Source organism: Trichosurus vulpecula, chromosome 6 (assembly GCF_011100635.1).
Source record: "Trichosurus vulpecula isolate mTriVul1 chromosome 6, mTriVul1.pri, whole genome shotgun sequence".
Classification (NCBI taxonomy): domain Eukaryota; kingdom Metazoa; phylum Chordata; class Mammalia; order Diprotodontia; family Phalangeridae; genus Trichosurus; species Trichosurus vulpecula.
Window position 1 is genome coordinate 181,455,365 of NC_050578.1, and position 22,208 is coordinate 181,477,572.

Consider the following 22,208-nt stretch of genomic DNA (forward strand, 5'->3'; position numbering starts at 1 on the left):
GTATTGTTTTCCTGGCCCTGCAAATCTTATTTTCATCAGTTCATGTAAATCTTTCCATGAGTTGCTCTATTCATTAATTTTATCATTTATCATTTATAATACTCCATTACATTCATATACCATAACTTATTTGCTTTTTTTTCCCAATTGATGGGTATCTAATTTGATTCCAGTTCTTTGTTACCTCCAATAGTGACAATCTACATATATGTGTATATATGTTACCTTTATTTTTGTCAGCAACCTCCTCAGGGTTTAATGTTTAGAAGTAGAATCTCTGGGTCTGATGATATGGACATTTTAATCACTTTATCTGCATAATTTCAAATTCTTTTCCAGAAAAACTGAACAAATTCAGGAACAAATGAGATAATATTTTTTTTAAAAAAAAAAAGCACTTAACGTAGTGCCTGACACAAAACAGATACCATGTAAGTGTTTGTTCCTTTTTTTCTCTTCCCTAATTCACTGCTCTACCAAAAACATATTAGTGCTCATGTCTAAAAGATTGTCTTTAAATATTCAGAAAACAAAATGAAGGCAACTTCAAGAAAGAGAAGTGGTATATACCAGAAATTATTTGAAGAACTGAATTGTCTAATAAATGTGATAATAAAGACAAAAAGCAAAAGGTAAAAATATAATCTCAAATCATTCTATATTAAAAAAATAAACCCGCGTGCAAACAGAGTCTATCAAGAAATGAGTCAGACACATGGCTTTCAGGATGAACTTCATCATTAAAAGAGAGACAAGAATTAAAGAAAAAAGATCAATGTGATCCTTATCTAGGTTTTTCTGCTCTAATGGGGTAAGATAAAAGAAGTAGAGAGCTACCAAAGAAAGCAGGAACTGCATGAGGCATTTCTCTTAACCACACTGAGGCAAATTATTTAAAAGTGAGCAACAGCTAAGAGCAGACTGCAAGTACCAGTAAAATTTTATTCAGGGTTAGTATCAATCAGCAAATGATAACATCACATTGCTTATTTGCAGAAACATAAAATTTAGTAAAACAATAGTTAAAACTATAGTTTAACTTACTACCTTTGCTGTAACCTTGAGAGTCACTTAACATGCCTGGGTGTCAATGTTTTCAACTGTAAAATTAGAAGGATGGACTAGATAGTACCAAAAATGCCTTTCAGCTCTAAACACTCTTCTGGAAGTTATATGGTATGTCAAGCTAGCAAATAACACTAGAGAAGAGATTTACCTTATACCTACCTGCTTAGATTTAAAAAAAAATGTGTTTTACATTACATATCTTCCTTGTAAGTTGCAAAATAAAGATAAAAGATGTTATTTTAATAGTCACTATTTTATCAGAGGAGAATAACTGGATCATATAACAAACTCCCTGAGACTCAGCTAGTGATGAGTGAGATTAGCTTTGCTTCTTCAGCCCTAACCAAGATGATGATGCATTTACCAAGAAAGCAAAATTATTTCCTTCTCTCTTTGATAGCCACTGAATAGTGAGAGAACACTGGACAACTATAGGAAGCAGAAGAAAGGTCCAAGACAAATCGTTTATCATCACAATTTTGCTAAGTAGGAATTGTTTCAAATCCTCACCATCATCCACCAGTTCTTTCAGTAGCCAAGGATATAGCATTGTTTCCCGCAATTACAGTTTCACTTCCTTGAGAATAGGGACTGTTGAGCTTTTCTATTTGAAACCCCAGGATATAGTGTAGTACTTGGCATGTAGTAACTACTTAATGCATTAATTAATTCATCTTCTTCACTTTTTTCATTGTGTACCCACTGTGTGTACGTCAACATTCTTCCTTCTGACAAGGGGGAAGATCATTAGTAATATAATGATAGCACCAAGACATTAAAAAAATAGCTGGACCTCATTATCTCAAATCCCTACAAAAATGTATTCATTAAGTTACATATTTTTATATGCCCTCTGCCTTTATAGAACCATCAGGAGAGCCCAATTTAACTGCTGGATCTTTTGGAAAATTGAGGCCGAATATTTTGTTCATTATGTCAAATGTTCCTCATACAAGTTTCCATTTGATAAATTTTTCCTTGGGTCAATTTCCAGGAAAAACTTTGAGGATACATATGCTTCCTTCTACCAAAAGATAGAAACAAAAATTATGCCAAATGTTGTATTTATGATTTTGCTGTAACTTCCAGAAAACAAAACAAAATTTGTTGCCAAATTCCGTACTGTGTGTTCTACACTGAAAATTGAAAACACCTTCTTCCTAATTACAAAAGAACTTCTTTCTAATTTATACTTACACAGGTAATTAGTAAACTAGACTAGTCATACACAGTGGACAAACTTAGTGAGTGATGAATTCATTTTGCACCTATCATTTTGGATGGGTAGCCCACTGAATGAAATGATTAGTACCATATTTTGGACAAACACTACAAATGGACAATGGTTGGGCCTCTGATTGAATAGTAGGTGAAATCTGGTTTTATTATATTGGAAATTGTGCAATAATTTCAATGCCAATAAGCTGTTCTTTGAAACCAAAAGAAAAGACTGGGTGAGGAAAGTGATAGCACTCTTCAAATATTTAAAAGGTTCATAATTAAGAGAAGGGATTGGGCTTGTTCTGTTTGGCAACAAAGAGAGGAATCAGGAATAAGAGAGTATAAGATGAAAAGATGAAAATATAACATAGGTGAAAGGAAAAACTTTTCAATATTTAGAGCTATCCAAAAGTGCAATGGTCTGCTTCAAGAGGTAGTGAATTCAGTTATCTTCCTTGGAGGTCTTCATGGAGAGGCTGACAGTCACTTCTTGGATAAGTGATAGTGGGAATTCTCTTTCTGTTTGGGTTGCACTAGATGGTTACTGAGGCTCCCTCCAACTCTTAGATTCTATGATTCTATAATTGATGTAGACAAGCTAATGCCACCCTTATGACACTACTTCCTGTGAGACTATAAGAAGGATGGGCAACAAAAGGAAAGATATCTTTCTTGGCACCATTACCATTTCCTCTTAGAGGGACCCAGAACATGCCTCAGAGAACAGAAGCTCAGGAATAGTTAGGTTGATTAAAAGCTACCACATTAAGGCTAGCAGTGACAGACTTTGTGACTGATGAATGACCTTCAGTAACCTTTGTAAAAATATCATTAATCTTAGAAGTCTCTCTAGAAAAATATTTCCAGCACCTTGTAATTCAACCTTGGGGAATGATTGGTTGATCCAGATAACATAACATGTCATGGTATTATGCAGTAAGAAATACAATGAGTTGTGTGGCAGGGTATTTGAATTACAGCTTTAGTCCTCTCATTAACTATCAATCCATCAGACATGCGTTTATCAACTAGGGTCCACCACTGTGCAAAGCAAAACCAAAGGTTTCCATGCCCTCAAGAAGTTTACGGTCTATAAGTGGAAGCAACATATATACATATAAGTTAAAAATACATACACAGAGTGGATGCAAGGTAATTTAAGATGGTACTAGTAGGTGGGGGTGTCGGAAAAGAGGTGCCACTTCACCTCAGTTTTGAGTGCTGGGCATCTTAAGAAATGTAGGTAAGAAGGAGAGAATATTTTTGAAGAACAAGAAGTAGAACGTCATGGCTGGAATATCTATTATGCAGGAGAGAATTATCAATGATAAACCTAGAAAGGTAGGTTAGTAGCAAACTATGAAGAACTTTAAATGAAAAACAGAGGAATTTATATTTCATGCTAGAGACACCAGTGCTTTTTGGAACAGTTGCATGGTATGATATGGTTAGAACAACTCTTTAGGAATATCACCTTGGCTGAGGTTTGAAGTTTGGACTGGAGGAATGGCATGGATATAAAACAGAGAATATAATGGAGATGTGATTATTCAAGCTATTCAATTCAAAAGTGATGAGAATCTAAAAAAGAGCAATATCCTGTTAGTAGAAAGGATGGACCAAATAAGGGAGATCCTGTAGAAGCAGAAAGGATAGAGATTGACAATTAATTGGATATAGAGATAAGGGAGATTGAAGAGTTAGAATGTACAAGATTGTGACTAGAAGGATGGTGGTCAACTCAAGAAAAACAATTTAGTTTGAAATTTTTGTGATTGTATAATTAAATGAAATAAACACTAAATTAAAAATGCATTGGACATAGTCCTTCATAATTAGGACCTTGGAGGCTCTTGATCAACACTCTCTTTTTGTACATTAGAAACTGAGGCAGAACTAAAACTAAAACCCAAGTCTTCTGATTTCTAATCAATGTTCTTACCTCAAGACTATCATATCTTTGTAGAAAAGGCTTAAGGGAGTAAATTGTGTCTTACTTACTTTTAAGAACATGCAAACTAAATACTTAAATGGGTGGTTTTGCTTTTGATTTTGCTATATGAGTAGATGCAATTAAAATGTCCTAGTCAACTTAATTACTTTGGATTCTTTCCCTGGGAAGCTTCACATGTACTGTAAAATTCCATGCAATTTTTGTTATCATTATTGTGGTTAATTATGTAACTCCTGATGAGATGTGAAATAATAATTGCTTCCTTCACTTTTTCACTTATAGATAATCTTTTCCTTGTAGTTATTTATATAGCATAAAGTATCATAATGGTTCAATGAATGTAGTTACAATTCTGTGTATTTGTTGTCTAATGATTTCAAAGGTCATAAATTTGTTTAATTCATTCAGTTCAACACACATTTAGTAAGTGTCTGTTCTGTACCAGGTACTTACTATGTTAGGTGCTAGAGATAATGGAAGTGAAAGAAGAGAAAAAAAGAAGAAAAGGAAATGAAAAGAAATGGTCCCTTCCCTTAAGAAGCTTTCATTCTACTTGGACCTTTGGCTAAGGAAGCTAATAACTCAAGGTCCAATGGGTTCTGAGTGGGCTGATAGAGTAATAGACTGTCAAGTCCTTCACAGTAACAAAGGTAATGTTGATTTAATTATAAAACTTTGAGTACATAGAAAGTGATGTTTGTGGACTGGACCAATGGCTAGTATAGAGGGAGGAGAGAAGGCCATAAAGTAAGGTTGCAAGTACCTGGTCTTGTCTGATGATGATGGAAGGAGTTGGCAAAAGCTTAATGTATGGTTAGTTTTAGATGGATAAAGCATGTATGAGGTCTTTAACTTCAAACATCAATTAAATCAGGTTTTCTCCAAGGTCCTACTCAGTGCTGAAAGTATTATCTTCACATTTGGGTGGATGAGGGGAGGGGCAGTACTTTCCTACAGGCGTGGTTTTATGTCCCCTCGGGGCAGACTTTTGGTGGCAGAGCAGATGGTCAATCTCTGGTCCTCTTTCATAGTGAAGGATGTGTTCAATGGCATCACTTAATCAATGTAGTTAGCCATAAAGAATTATAGCTGGAAGAGAACTCTGAGCTCACCCAGTTCAGTCTGCTCTCTTTACAGACGTAGAACCCAAGAACCAGAAAAGAGAAGTGATTTATCCAAGTTACATTTCAAACGATGAAGCCAGTTTTTGGTTTCAATTCTTCTGATACAAGTCCAGTGTTCCTTTAAGTATGCTATGGTTTCTCTCTCATATTACAAAATGAAGCAAAAGTGCATGTCTTCATTCCCTAACCTACAGCATATCAGTCAGTGAACTGTGGATGTTTCTCAAGATAGCGCAAAAATGATTATACTCAACTTACTTATGAGGAAACTGAGGTTCTAAAAGGCTCTAGGACTTGATAAAGGTTTCATGGATAATTAGCAAAGCTGAGATTTGAATCCAGCTACAAATACATTGTTCTTTCCAATAGAATAATCCAAGACACTTTTAAATAGATGTCCTCTCATTATATGACTATTCCTTTTACTGGCAAATATGGCAATCCTTCTAGACTTTCTAACTCTGAACAATACTTGTGCAATTCTTTCCACAAATTGTCTATAAAAAATAAATCCAACAAATGAAAATACCTTTATTTCTGTTAATATCTAAAGGGCACTAATATAACATGTCCTCGTCAATTCCACTTCTAGTCTATGACTTTATCATATTTTATCAAGGTGGAAGAAGAGAGAATAAGAGGAAAAGGAGAAGTGGAACAAAGTGATAGAAGAGAAGGGCAAGGGAGATACAAATATAGGCATATGATACAAGATGTCTAAAGGCAGAGGGAGGGATTGGCAGGGAGCAGGAAGAAAGAGTGAGAGTGAGATACAGAAGAATGAGAGATGAAGAAGGAGAAAGATAGGGAAGGAGAAAAATAGAGAGAAGGGTGAAAGTGAGAGAGAGAGAGAAAATGAGAGAGGAGAGAAAGGAATAAGGGACAAAGAAGTGGAATGGGTCATGAAGGTTGTGAGTTCACATCTTGTCTCTGAGATTGAGATTAAAACCTTATGTGAGCACTTATCTTTATTTTCTACCTTGCCTCATATTCACACATGTGTTGTGTTTGTCCTGTTCTCAAAGAGGACCATGACACCAGGGAAATGATGATGTGACTGGCAGTTGACTAGGATGATTTGAGTGAGGGAGGACTATGCAAGGTCACCAGCCTCACTTTCTCCTCCAAAGCCATCTGGGTCCAGCGGCCTGATAATCACCAGGAGGACTGGAAATGTTCACACTTAGTTACTAGCTGAACAAAATTGTCTCCTTAGTGGTACTTGGCAAAGATGTCTGCATTATTTTTGCATGTGTGTGGGAGAGCTTTTAAAGAGTCACTGTGTTCTTCTGAGTGAAATACTTTAATAAAGAATATATATAAACGTTTTGCCAAGTGCTTTCTAACAATTATCTGATTAGTTCTTTTGCCCTTTTTCAAAGTTCTCTGGCCAATGTGGAGGTAGAAGTACTTGGAAGGAGAGTAAGTGCTGGGGTTTCATTATTAACTTCTGCAAAGTAAATAGAAGTAATAGAGGTGTCAGCAAGTTTGAAATTAAGCAGATATGATGTTAATCTTTACAAACATGAAAGTAGGATTTACTTCAGAGAAACCCAAATTTGCTAAGCTACTACATGGTAATTATTAGCTATTTAAAATGTTAAATAAAACTGAATGTCTATATTTTTATTCAGCTGAGCAGGGTCATTGGACTTTAATAGATCACCAAATAGAAAGTACAAATGTTCTAACCATATAGTCATTCCAAGAAGGTGTGGGAGGGTAGGGGAGGAGGGGGAAGAAAGTGGTGATGAGTCTTCAAGGTCATTTTTTGCTTTAAAGTATTTTCTTGGAACACATGAACACATCAGCATGACTTCTTCAATATCTTCCCACTTTCCACCTGTTCCCTCTTTCTCACAAGAATATTTATTTTATCTATTAATTTTTTTTACTAATCATTCCACTCTCAATTCAAATCTTCCTTCAATTTCTACCCTATGCATGAAATGTACTCCATACCATAGTTTTCATAATTTAAACAGTTTACCAATCTTATCTCCAAGAAAAAGCTTTCTCTGAACAAGTATGAGAACCTCATGGATTCTTCCTGACATCAAAGTCAGATAATGAAAGACTTTACCACTCTTTTGCCCACTAAATATATATACTAATATACTAAGCGAACATAGCCCCCTAAATGCATATAATGAAAAAGAGTTGGCTAGATTTAAATATAATATTTCTTTTATGTGAATTAAATATAGTAGCTCACCACCATTTTTCACCTTAGCTTATTAACTAAAGCTACAAAGTCCTAAGCTAGGGCATCTTTTCACTTCTTCTGATAATTGTAGAGGAAATGGAAATGGGTATAGGGGCTGAGATGTAGACCACTTACAAACTTTGAACACAATACTCTAAATAAGAGATCCTTGCCCAATGACCAATAAGTGGACAGAGCACTAAAGTAGGTGAAAAATATCAACCTTGTCATTCTTAGTATAAATATAACAAGATGAGAGGAAAAAAGTTAGGAATCCAAAGAGAAAATGATGAAAATCAAGGGAAGAAAGGGAGCTTCTTTAGAAGTGCTACATGTTAATAATAATACAAAGGAGCAATCAGCAAAAAGATTTGTTATTTAAAAATACAAAAGTCAAACAATAGAAAATATCGAGTACACAACACACAGGAACAAACATACTAGCACAAATTTTGGTAAACCCAAAGAGCCCAACTGCCAGTAGAAGGGCTCACTACTCAAAAAATCTACTGGGAAAATTTTAAAAAGATGATCTAGTAGAAGTTAGGTTTAGGCCAGTACCTCACACAATATAACAAGACTAGATCCAAACTGAAATATTACTTACATAAAAAAGATTACATCAAAGACAAATCAGTGAAGGAAGAAAAAACATAATTTGAAACTATAGAGGGGAGAAAGCTCATGACACACCAATGGATTCAGAAGAAAAAATGGATATATTTTTTAATTTTATAGCTTTTAAAAACTTTTCTCAAACAAAGCCAATATAGCTAAAATCAGAAGAGAAACAGTAAACGGGGGAGAAATTCTTTGTAGTGTTTCCCTAACAAAAGCTTCAACAAAGGTTTTAATTAAAATATATAAAAAGAGTAATTGATAAGTATTTGAATCTCACATTTGTCTAAATGAGTTTAAAAGAAAACACTAAATACACAGAGCAATGGTAGCAAAAATACATTTCATTCAACAGGGAAACAGTTGAGAACGAGGAATACCAGGAATAAGAGGGAGATAGATTCAGGGAGAAATTAGTCATAAGCAAAACAAACATCCTCTGTATTACTTTACTTAATGATCTCATCAGTTTCCATAGATTTAATTATCATCTCTATATTGATTATTCTCTAATCTACCTATCCTGCCCCAAACACTCTGCTGAGTTTCAGTCTCCCATATCCAACTACCTTTCAGACATTTCAAAGTGTGTGTCCAGTAGACATCTTAAACTCTATATGTCCTAAACAAAACTCATTCTCTTTCCCTCTTTATACCTTTCCCCACTCCTATCTTTCCTATTACTGTAGAAAGCAACACCATCTTCCTGGTGCCTCAGGCTCCCAGCCTAGGAGTCACCCTAGATTCCTCACTATATCTCACTTCACCCCATATCCAATCTGGTGCCAAGACCTGCTGATTTCAACCTTTGTGACATCTCTTGATTAGATCGCCTTCACTCCTCTGACACTGCCACAACTCTGGTGCAGGCTTTTATCACCTTATGTCTTGATTATTGTTACAGTATACTAGTAGGTTTGCTTGCCTCAAGTCTCTTCACTCTCCAGTCTGTTCTACATCAAAAGCCACTAGTGATTTTCCTAAAATGTCTGATCCTGTCACTTTGCTACCCAATAAATTCCAATAACTTCCTAGGAGCTTTGGGAACAATTGTGAAATGCCCTGTTTGGCATTAGAACTCCTTCATAACCTGCCCCCCTCTTACTTTTCCAGTCATTTAATACTTTATTCTCCTCAACAAGTAATCTTTGATCTAGTAACACTCACTTCTTGGCTGTTTCACAAACAATACACTCCATCTCTCAGCTCTGGGTATTCTTTCTGGCTGTCCTCAGTACCTGGAATCTTCTCCCTCTTCCACTTTAACTCCTGACCTCCTTGACTTCCTTTAAGTCTCAACTAAAACCTCATTATCTACAATAAGCCTTCTATATCCTCTCTTAATTTCAGTTCTTTCCCTCTTTTAATTATTTCCTGTTTATCCTGTACATAGCTTGCTTTATGTTTGTTCGCATTTTGTCTTCCCCTTTAGATTTTTTTTTCAAATTCATATCATTTATTTATTTTAACTTTCAAAAATAATTGTAAGTGAGAAAATTTAAAATTTCCTTTATGGGAACCTGGAAAGACTTATATGAACTGATGCAAAGTAAAGTCAACAGAACAAGAAAAATATCATACAAAGGAAGCAACATTGTACGATGATCACCCATAAATGATTTAGCTATTCTAACCAATAAAAAGATAGTTCTGAAGGTCTTGTGATGAAAAATATCATGTTAGCCAAGTTGATGGGTGTGAGGTGGCACCTCAGAGTTGTATAACTTGCATGTATTCTAATCAATAGTGACTTGGAGCATTTTTCACATAACTATTGATAGCTTTGCCTTTTCTCCTAAAAACTACCTGTCCATATCATTCTATCATTTATAAATTGGAGAATGGTTCTTATTTTTTTTATATGACCTAGTTCTCTATGTTTGAGAAATGACCCCTTTTTCAGAGAAACTTGTTTTAAAAATATTTCCAAGTTTCCTGTTTTCCTTCTAATTTTGGCTACATTAGTTTTGTTTGTGCATAAAAATTTAATTTCATGAAATCAAAACTCTCGATTTCATTTACTATAACCCTCTCTATCTCGTTTCATTATAAACATTTGCCTCATCCATAGATTTGACATGTAATATTTTCCATGTTCTCCTAATTTGCTTGTGATATTACCCTTCATGGCTAAACTATGTTCCCACTTTGAACTTATCTTGGAACACAGTGTGAAATGTTATTTCATGCCTAGTTTCTGCCAAACTACTTTCCACTTTTCGCAGCAATTTTTGTCAAATAGTGAGTTCTTGCCCCCAAAGCTTGGAATATTAGGTCTATCATACATGAGACAAAGACTAGTCATTTACAATTAGTGTTGTGTACCTAATGTACTCCACTGATCTACCACTCTATTTCTTAGCCAGTACCAGACTGTTTTGATAATTACCATGTTGTAATGTAGTTCAAAATCTTGTACTGCTAGACTGCTTTCCTTCATCTTTTTTTTCATTGATTCCCTTGATATTCTTGACTTTTTTTCCTTGTAGATGAATTTTATTATTTTATTTTCTAGCAATGTAAAACAATATTTTGGTACTTTGGTAGGTATTGCATTGTTTAAGTAAATTAATATTGATAGAAGTGTCATTTTTATTATATTGGCTCAGCCACCCATTAACAATTAATATTTCTCCAATTGTGTAGATATGTCTTTGTGTGATAAAACATTTTGTAAATGTGTTCATATAATACATGGGTTTGTCTTGGCATAGATTCACAAGTATTTTATATTCTTTGTAGAGTTTTTGCATGGAATTTCTCTTTCTACTTCTTCCTGTTGGGTTTTCTTGGTAGAATATAGAAAAGGTGATGATTTATGTGGATTTATTTTATAACCTACAACTTTGGTAAATGTTTCAACTAGTTTTTCAGTTGATTCTCTAGGTTCTTTAAGTGTAACAGGCTAGCATCTGCAAAGAGTGATAGTTTTGTTTCCCCATTGCCTAATTTTTCCTTAAATGTCTTACTTCACTCATCTTATTGGTAAGGTTTGGGTCTATCTCCATTACAGATAATGCTTACTCTTGGTTTTAGATAAATATTACTCATCATTTTAAGAAAGGCTCCATTTATTCCTATGCATTCAGTGTTTGTTATAGTTACGGGTGTTTTCTCAAAAGCTTTTTCTGTATTTACTGAGATAGTCATATGATTTCCTTTGGGTTTCTTTGTTATTGATATAGTCAATTATGCTGATAGTTTTCCTAATATTGATCCAGTCCTGTATTCTTGGTAAAAATTTCACTTAGTAAGAATATGTCCTTTTTATATATTGTTGTAATCTCTTTGCCAATATTTTATTTAAAAATTTGGTATCAATATTCATTAGGGAAATTAGTCTACCTTTTTTTTCTTTGTTTTTACTCTCCTTTCAAAACCATCTTCATATTATAGAAAGAATTTGACAGGATTCCCTCTTTACCCATTTTTTCCAAACATTGTATATCATATTGGAATTAATTGTTCTTTAAATATTTCATAGGATTCAAATACTTGGTCCTGGAGACTTTTTCATAGAAAACTAATTTACGTTTGTTCAATTTGTTTTTCAAAGATAGATTTTTTGAAGTATCCTATTTTCTCTCCTGTTGACCTCAACAATTTAATTTTTTTGGTAAATATCCATCCATTTCACTATATCAGTTTTATTAGCATATAATTGGGTAAAATAGCTGTAATAATTGCCTTTATTTCATATTATTTAGTGGTAGATTCACCTTTTTATTTTTGATACAGGTAATTTTGTGTTATTCCTTCTTTTTAAAATCAGATTAACCAATGGTTTATTTTTTTTTCATAAAACAAGATCCTAGTTTGACTAGTTTAATTGTTTTTAACTTTGAATTGTATTAATCTCTCCTTTGATTTTCAGGATTTCCAATTTGGTGTTTAGTTGGGGATTTTTAATTTGTTGTTTTTCTAGCTGTTTAAGTTTCTTGCCCAATTCTATGATCTGCTTTTTCTCTCTTTGATATAAGCATTTAGAGATACGAATTTTTCCTTGAGTAATAGTTTACCACCCTTCTACAAATTCTGGTATATTGTCTCATTGTTGTCATTATCTTTAATGAAATTATTGATTGTTTCTATGATTTGTTGTGTGATCCACTCAATTTTTAGGATTAGATTATTTAGTTTCCCATTAATTTTTAATCCATGTTTCCAAGGTCTTTTATTGAAAATCAGTTTTTATTGCATTGTGGTCCCCCAAAAATGATGCATTTAGTGTTTCTACTTTTCTATATTTATTTACAAAATAAATTGGAACATGTCATGAGGTTTTTATGCATTAACATGCTCCATTCTAGTCCCACACAATTTTTCTCCAGAGGTTTATTATATCTTATCCTTCTAAAGCCCTATTTGTCTCCTTAACTTCTTTCTTATGTTTATTGTTGTTAGGTTTATCAAGATCTGGGAGGGGAAAGTATAGTTTTATGGTCTGTTTCCTCCCATAATTCATTTAACTTTTCTTTTAAGAATATAGGTGATGTGGGCAGCTAGGTGGTGCAGTGAGTAGAGCACCAGCTCTGGAGTTTGAGTTCAAATCCGGCCTCAGACACTTGACATACTTACTAGCTGTGTGACCTTGGGCAAGTCACTTAACCCTAATTGCCCTGCCCCCCCTCAAAATAGAAAAATAATATAGGTGATGTGCCACTTAGTGAATACGTTTTCTTACTGATATTCCTACATTATCTATGTTAAATTTTTACCAAGATGTACTTTCCCTGGGGAAAGTTAGGGCAGCTAGGTGCTGTAGTGAATGAAGTGCCAGGCCTGGAGTCAGGAAGACTCATCTTCTTGAGTTCAAATCTGGACTCAGGTACTTACTAGCTGAGTGACCCTGGGCAAGTTACTTAACCCTGCTTACCTCAGTTGCCTCATTTGTAAAATGAGTTGAAGAATGAAATGGCAAACCACTTCAGTATCTTTGCCAAAAAACAAAAACAAAAAACACATGGGGTTATGAAAAGTTGGTCATGACTGATTCAACTAAACAATAAAATATCACAAGTTGGTTGATTAACTTGTTCGTTTTAACTAATTAGTCTTACTTGATTTGTCTCCCCTTATATTTGGGGTACATCCATAAGGTGATGAAGAGTCTTGCTATAATATATACATAAATACATACATACACACAAATACAAACCCAAACCCTCAGATTAATTAAAAAGAAAAAAATGTTCCCACACTCAAAAAGAGTGGACAAGAGGAAAAGAGACAGCAATAAATATGCTCAGAGAATTTTGTGATATTTAGGTGGGGAGTATACAAATGTATGTACACTTACATATCTATGTATACTTACATAGCTATATAAGTACATAACACTTACAAAGTTATGTAAGTACATAACTTCTATGGTGAGTGTGTAACTGATAATACAGGGTATTTCTTATTGAACAGGATCAGTAAAATGGTCAGTATCACCCCCTATTGGTTAAACTTAACTCCATGTGGCTAATAAATTGACAGTATTCCTAAATCAACATATACAGCTTCAGAAAGAATAAAAAGAATGAGCTTTAGCACATGGCTTCCATAGAGACTACAAAATGTTTCTTTTCATATAGATATCCAGATTGCACATCTGAAAAATGAGCCTTGGGAGTCATGCCAACTAGTACATCAAAAATATGAAGAAGAAATATAGTAGCTCAGTCCCTGCTTTGGATATGCACAGAGCTTCTTATCTCAGGAGCAACTAACTGAGGAAGTCAGATAAACCAAGTAAGTACTCGGAAACAACAGCAGTTTGCCTGAAGCCTTCTGGGGGTATAGAGCAGGGAATTTACAAGCCAAATGGGGCTTATTTGCCAGAATCATAATCTCTAGAGTCTAGATCTCTGAAGCTCCAATTTGCTTAATTTCAAGTGTAGCTATGAACTATTACATGCTAATTAGTTCCCCAAAAGCCACAAGTCCCTTGCTTCAGAATGGTCTACATGTTCAATTTTCCTGATAAAAGAAATATGCTTGATCTCTTTCCTGATTATGTCACAATAACAGCTGTATTCAAAGACTCAACTGGGACAGTAATTAAAAGACCTTGAAAAATAAATGGTCTCCATTCAATTAGGCTAAAGAAAATACTAAACAAGTATTATTTAGTGGTTTTTAATTAGACGATTTCTAAAATTGTAGTTAGAGAAATTATATCAAATTCATTCAATATTGGTAATTACAAAACTAAAATATAAATTTCATTTAATTCAATTTATCAGCCCATGTGTACATGAACTGTATTTGTTCTTTACTGAAGATAAAAATGAAAAGCAGCATCATATACATATAGAGAATAAAGGGCTGGCCTTTGAGTCATGAAAATGTAGGTTCTAGACCTTCCTCATACATACATACATATATATATGTTATATGTATATATACATATATGTGTGTGTACATGTATACATATATATACATACATATGTATATATATAAAGAGAAAGGGGGGAGGTTAGGTGACTATGGACAATACAATTATCTTTTCAGTTCCAGAGGCAACTCTTAAATAAAAAATTTACAAAAGAATTCCCAATCTGAAATGCCAGTTAGTCAATAAGCATTTATTAAGCACCTCCTATGTGCCAGACGCTGTCACAAAGCTGAGGAGACAAAGAAAGGTAAAAGTGTTTCTAATGGGAGAGGCAATTGATAAAATAACTAGGAACATGGAAGGTTATCTCTGAAAAGAGGCATTAGTAGAGATGGGGAGGGGAGAGGAAAGATTTCCAGCAGAAAGTGAGATTTGATCTGAATCTTAAAGAAGGCCAGTAAAACTAGGATTAAAAATGGAAGCTGCTCATATGTCCCAAAGTCCAGTATGTTATAAATTTAACTGATAGCGGCAAAGAGACAAATACCCCTGTGTGCCTCTCTCTGTATTTCTTCACCTTCAAGGTCCATGTGCATCTTGAATGACAGTCACCTCATAAGTTCATCAATCTAATTGCTGGACAATGTCATCAATGACCCGTGACGCTCATACTGCAAAGCTAGGCTCTGCCCTCAAGGAGAATAGACATAGATGGATCAAAATTTCACTGACTTGCCAATGGATCTTATCCAACCCGCCATACCCCCATCACCTGCATTGGTATTTTTAAAAGGTGGTCTTATATATGCCTTAAACACTGGCCTACCTCAAGGCAGGGAAATGGACTAGAAGATTGTTCTGTCAATCAGATGAGTTTTACATTAGTCCTGAGACAGTGACAAGAAATCCTGTACTTTTTCTTACTAAAACCAGGTAGTTCAAGAGATGGAAAAATGACATCAGAGATATAATCAGAATCCATGAATTAAATGAATAAAATTTCCAGACTACAAGTTGGTGTTCAGTTTCCTAAGTTCCTCTCCCCAATTAGGGCAGACAGGTATTAATATTTTAAAAATAACATTCTTTTCATTTTAATAATAAGAATAGCTAACTTCATATAGTGCTTACTATGTGGAAGGCACTGTGCTAAGTGCTTTATAATGATTATCTCACTTGATCCTCACAATGACCCTGTGAGGTACATGCAATTATTGTCCCCATCATAAATAAATAAATAGATAGATAAACTTGGGCAAACAGATAAAGTGACTTTTGTAGGATCCCAGTAAGTGAAGTGTCTGAAGCCAAATTCGAACTAGGGTCTGACTCTAGGCACAATGCTTTATGTTACTACACCATTTAGCTGATGCTCTACTCCCAAAAAATTATTTAGTATTGTAAATCCTAAAACCTTACCACTGCCTTCTCTAAAACTCTGCATTTTCTTAGTTGCTCAGTCCAGAAATGGACAGGACTGTGAAGTAGGTCCATGTATGTTTTGTGACCCTTGTCTCTGCTATATATATCCAGAACTGTCCCCTTTCCATGTAGACACAAAGAGTCTTCCTATTTTTCCTCTCTTTCCCCACCAAAACATGAGCTCCAACATTTAACTCATAACAAAATAAAAATTAACAGTAAGAGCTCAGTCAACAAGGAAAGATTTTTTTTTCTCAAAAAGTTTTGCATTTTAACAGGGGTCTTTCCCACAGAATTTCACAGACTCAGCCGGTGAAGGATGTCCCTTTAGAAATTACTCATCCCAAACCCCCCATTTTATAAATAAGAAAACTGAGGCCCAAAGAGGTGAGATGACATGCCAAAGATAAGATAGTAACAATGCCTGAATGTGAACTTGAACCAAGGTCCTCTGCCTCATAGCCCAAAATTCTTACCCTTTTAGGAAGAATTCATTCCTGCTCCACAACACTCCAATACTAGGGTTCTTAACTGGGCCTCTGTTAACTTCTTTTTTCTTTTTTTGTTTTTCTTTTAATATTTTGATATTCAATGTAACTAGTTTCCAATGCAATATTATTTAATTTTTAATGCATTATAAAACATTATTCTGAGGAGTCCCTACCCTTCACCAGAGTGTCAAAGAGACTTGTAACATACAGGAAAAAAAGATACAAACTCCTGCTCCATATTCTTAAATACAAGATTAAATTCCATATTGAAATTTTAAGCATTATTCAGTGAATGAAGGAAGACTTGGGTAGTTAGAGGGATCTTTCCAGAGTTCTTGAAAGTACTACCTTTCACACAGAAGTATAACTAGTATAAGGCAAACAGGGATTTTTTTTATGGTGCTAACACATGGTAGGGGACCCCAGTTTCTCTTAGCATCCTCTTCTTTCTAAGGAAGAGTTCTTGACATAGCAATCACTATCCCTGTGGAACTAGCAATCTTTCTAGCTGGGGAGCACTTTTGCTCCCATCTACTGCAGATCTATGGGTCAGAATACCCAATGTGACAATACTAATGGTTCATTGGATTATGCTTTGCAAAGCTATTCAATGTCCTTCAACCTTCCATCCACTTTGAATTTTGAAGGTGAAGGAGGTAGAGAGAGAGAAAGTGAGAGACAGATAGACAGACAGACAGATACTATTTCCTCATCTAAGCACATCTGTTGCATATGGGCTAGAAGAAAGGAAAAGAACAGACCTTCTGATAAAATAGCCATCTCTTCTCTTTCCTGTGCCCCCTTCTTCTCTTTCTCTTCTATTCAGCCATAAATAAAAATCCCGGAACAGTTAGGTGGTGCAGTGAGTAGAACACCAGCCCTGAAGTCAGGAGGACCTGAGTTCAAATCCAGCCTCAGACACTTGACACACTTACTAGCTGTGTGACCCTGGGCAAGTCACTTAACCCCAATTGCCCTGCCTTCCCCCCCTAAAAAAATTTAAAATCCCAACTCCTTCAGCCCCCAAATAATTACCTTCATCCCCTTGACAGCCTTCCAGTAGGAGGGAGAGGCAGACAGTTAACTTGTTCTAGTACAGGGCAATTCACAGTTGTTACTTAATTATTATCACTACTATTCAAGGATAATTTCCGTGATTAGACTATTACTCCTCACTTACACATTGATTAAAGTTTAAAAATGTGTTCCATTTGAATAATACCTCCCACTCTCTAATGCATTGCAAATAGTCATCACATCGTGTAGGATTTGAATATATTTTAAAAGGAAAATATCTATGGAGGGTTAAAAAGGACCAAAAAATTCCCATGATAGAAGACTGTTTTTTTGCAAAATCTTTCCAGAAGTTTTGTCTCCTTTCTACAGGTAACTGGCAGGTTTTATTCTACCTTGAACAATATGAAGGCCATCAGTATGAAAGATGTTTAGATCAGCCAATTCTAAATAAATGACTGACAAATACCATAGTAATTGAATACTTAGTAGAATGCATGAAATGTTTTATCCAGATTTTATTGGCCTTTATTACAAAAGGGAAAATATATTCATGGAAGCAATAAAGAGATATAACTACATTCTTGGGCATGATGAAAAATAACTTGACGATTCCAGGGCCACAAACAAGAGATTAGGAGTAAATATTCTCCCTAAAAATCAAAACGAAATAGGCTAAAGTATAAGTTGTATTAGGAATTTATGTTTTACACATTGTGTTAGCTTGCTTTTACAAGTGATGACACTGTATATTTGAATAATCCTTCTTTGCTCAATAAGCGGACTCTGAAATAAGGAAGATTAAGGAGGAACATACAAAAACATTGGTTGTTTTTAACACCTTGTTTTATACCAAATATCTTTTGGTGGTGTAAAATATACCAGAGTTCTAGATACAATCAATAAACAAGTTATGCTGGGGTTTAAGCTGACCGAATGAGTGTACACATTGAAATCATAATTGATTGTTACATAGATACTTAAAAGTTCTGAAAACACTTTGTATAAATATTTTAATCTCTCAACCACCAACTGAAGTAACAAAAGTATACCTAAATCCATTTTACAGATAAAAACAGGCTAAAAGAGGGTAAGCCACTTGCCCATGGTAATACAGCTAGAGTCAGAGAAAAGATTCAAACCTAGTTACTCCTGGATCAAAGCAGAATACTGTTTACAAGGCCATACTAAGCTAATATATAAGAATTCAGAATGAAACAATTTGCCTTTTCGTTTTGTTTTAAAATGTGCATTACTGCTTCTTATGGATTATCACATTCATGTGTGATTTTATCTTTTCTACCACCCATTAAATTGGCCCATGGAAAAAATATATATTTTTGAAATAGAGTGAAAAAGTGTAGTTCAGAAAACAAAAACAAACCTAACCTGTTTGACAGTACATTCAATATTACATGCTCATGTATCACATCTTCAATGAAGGAGGAAAGGTTGATTTTGTTTGATAAAGTGATATATGTGTGTGATGTAAAGATTAGATAGATATAGAGAAATGATATAGAAATTACATAGATGTATAGGTGCATATGTGTATGTATATAATTTTTACACCACCTATATCATCTAATATATACCTCCACCATTCCCCATGGCAATTGTAACAATGAAAAAAATTAGAAGGAACTATTTTAGCAAATCAACCAATGCCAATAGCCAAGATATTTTAGTAAGTCTAACCAAGTCCAAAAATTATATACAGTGTCCTCCCCCATAATTGCTCAGCTTTGCAAATAAGGAAAGGAGGTTCATTTCTCAATTATATTCCAGGACCAAGCCATTTTTTTTATTTTTGGGGGGGCAGGGCAATTGGGGTTAAGTGACTTGCCCAAGGTCACACAGCTAGCACATGTGTCAAGTATCTGGGGTCACATTTGAACTCAGGTCCTCCTGACTCCAAGGCCGGTGCTCTACAAACTGTACCACCTAGCTGCCCCCAAGCCATTTTTTAAATGACTTACTTCAAATCATATGTAACTATTTCCCCTTGACTTTAAAAAAGGGAAAAAAAAAGTAATGGAGAAACTGGAAACTTAACCATCCTGTCCAACAATGGGCTAAGTTACAGAATGGCTTGACTAGTTGTAGAGGGTTCTGTCCTCTCTGTTTAAACTGAACTAGTGAAAGGCATAAAACAAGTAAGAATCAAAGAGCCTTAAAAGGTGGATTGAACATTATCTGGCCCAGTTTCTTCCCAAGAGTCAGCATGACCCTCCTGTGGCCCAAACCTCAGTAGGGAGAAGCCTCTTCACATCATCTTCTCTCTTTCAATTAAATTCCATGTTTTAACTCCAGCTCTAAGAAGCAACCTCATTGAAAGTATGGCTGGATTTCCACTTCCCTATCATCTGTCTGTATTTATATCTAAATAAGAAGCAAGTTGTGAATGGGGAGAAAGGCCCGTGAAAACATTTTCCATATATTGTACCACTGTCCACAGTCAACTATGCAGTTCTGACTTTAATACTTTGGTTAATCATGCTGACTGATGGGGCTCATCTCCCTTCCCTTGTAGCTCACAATCTATTTATTACTTCTCATCTTGTACAATTCTTTTCCACATCATTCTATACATCTTCCCCACAGGGAACCTAACCAATGTGTTTAGGGATTCCTGTACTAATACATGACACAGGAACAGAAACTGTATGGCAATTCCATTGCCTATACCCACTTCTAGGTCATAGTTCAAGGGCAGAGAGAAGTATTTTTGGCCAAGAAAGGGGAGAAGCTGGAGTGGACCCCAGAGAGCCCTGAGAGCAGCCCCAACGCCACCGCCGGCCTAGTCACCATCACACCCCGGGAGGAGCCGCCGCTGCTGCAGCAGGCCCCAGTCACTATCACTGCAACAATGAGCAACGAGGCCGAGACCCAGCAGCCTCCCACCGGCCGCCCCCGCCCTCAACACCTCCGATACCAAGCCAGGCATCACCGGCAGCGGCCAAGGGAGCGGCGGTCCCGGCGGCCTCAAATCGGCGGCGCCCGCCGGCGGCAACAAGAAGGTTCAATGGGAACAGTAAAATGGTTCAATGTAAGAAACGGCTATGGTTTCATCAACAGGAATGACACCAAGGAAGATGTGTTTGTACACCAGACTGCCGTAAAGAAGAACAACACCAGGAAGTACCTTCGCAGTGTAGGAGATGGAGAGACTGTGGAGTTTGATGTTGTTGAAGGAGAAAAGGGTGCAGAGGCAGTTAATGTTACCGGCCCTGGTGGTGTTCCAGTTCAAGGCAGCAAATACGCAGCCCACCGTAACCATTACAGACGTTATACACGTCGTAGAGGTCCTCCACGGAACTGCCAGCAGAATTACCAGAATAGTGACAGTAGGGAAAAGAACAAGGGATCAGAGAGTGCTCCAGAAGGCCAGCCCAAGCAACGCCGTCCCTACCGCAGGAGGCGGTTTCCACCTTACTACATGCGGAGACCCTATGGGCGTCGACCACAGTATTCCAACCCTCCTGTGCAGGGAGAAGTAATGGAGGGTGCTGACAACCAGGGTGCAAGAGAACAAGGCAGACCAGCGAGACAGAATGTGTATCGGGGTTATAGACCACGATTCCGCAGGGGCCCTCCTGGTCAAAGACAGCTTAGATCTAGAGGAAGTTAAGGAAGAAGACAAAGAGAACCAAGGGGATGAGAACCAGGGTCAGCAGCCACCTCAACGTCGGTACCGCCATAACTTCAATTACCAATGCAGACGTCTAGAGAACCCTAAACCACAAGATAGCAAAGAGAGAAAAGCCTTCGAACCACCAGCTGAGAATACATCCGCTCCTGAGGCTGAGCAGGGCGGGGCTGAGTAAATGCGGGCTTATCATCTCTACCATCATCCGGTTTAGTCATCATACAAGAAGAAAGAATATGAAATTCCAGCAACAATAAGAAATGAACAAAAGATTTGGAACGGAAGACCTAAGTGCTTGCTTTTTGCTGTTGACCAGGTAACTAGAACTCTGCATTATCTATGCAGCATGGGGTTTTTTATTATTTTTACCTAAAGAAATCTCTTTTTGGGAATGACAAACATGTTTTTTTTTTAAATGCCTGGTTTTCTCAATACACTTTTAAAGGTTCTTAAATTGTTTCCTATCTGGTCAAGTTGAGATTTTTAAGAACCTCATTTTTAATTTGTATAAAAAGTACACCTGATTTTTTCAAAAATCCACAAACTGCAAGCACCTGTTAATAAAGGTCTTTAGAGAGAGAGAGAGAGAGAGAGAGAGAGAGGGAGGGAGGCAGAGACAGAGAGAGAGAAAAGGGGAAGCTGTGAGGGACAGTATTGCTTGCAGCCTTAAGGAATCAGGGGGCTTGAAGAATAGCATTGCTTTTGGTCACAGGGAACAGGGGCACTGCAGAGGAGTATTGATTGCAACCCCAAGGAGTCAGGGGCGCCTCCTGGGTAAGGACCAGAGAAGTAAAGCAGTGACCACACCTCTCCCCTGATCAAACCAACTTGGAAGCACCAAAAATTTCTAGACTCCCAGAACTAGCCCTGAAAACAGTAATACAGGAAAGGTTGAAGCTTGAGATAGTACCTCTCCCCATCCTCCCATGCCATAACGGGGCCCAAAATTAACAGTAAGCTTCAAATCAAAAAATAGGTATGAAAATGAACAAACAACAACAACTTAGTCATGAAAAGTTTTGCTGGTGGCAGGGAAGATCAAGACACTGACTCAGAAGAAGACAATGAAGTCAAAATGGCTACAAGCAAAACCTCCAAAAAATGTTTATTGGACAC

General features: G+C 36.1%; 1 pseudogene; it reads left to right on the top strand.

Moving 5' to 3' along the window:
* The first annotated feature begins 20,312 nt into the window (after positions 1 to 20,312).
* LOC118854142 lies at positions 20,313 to 21,403 on the top strand (annotated as a pseudogene).
* Positions 21,404 to 22,208: the final 805 nt, after the last annotated feature.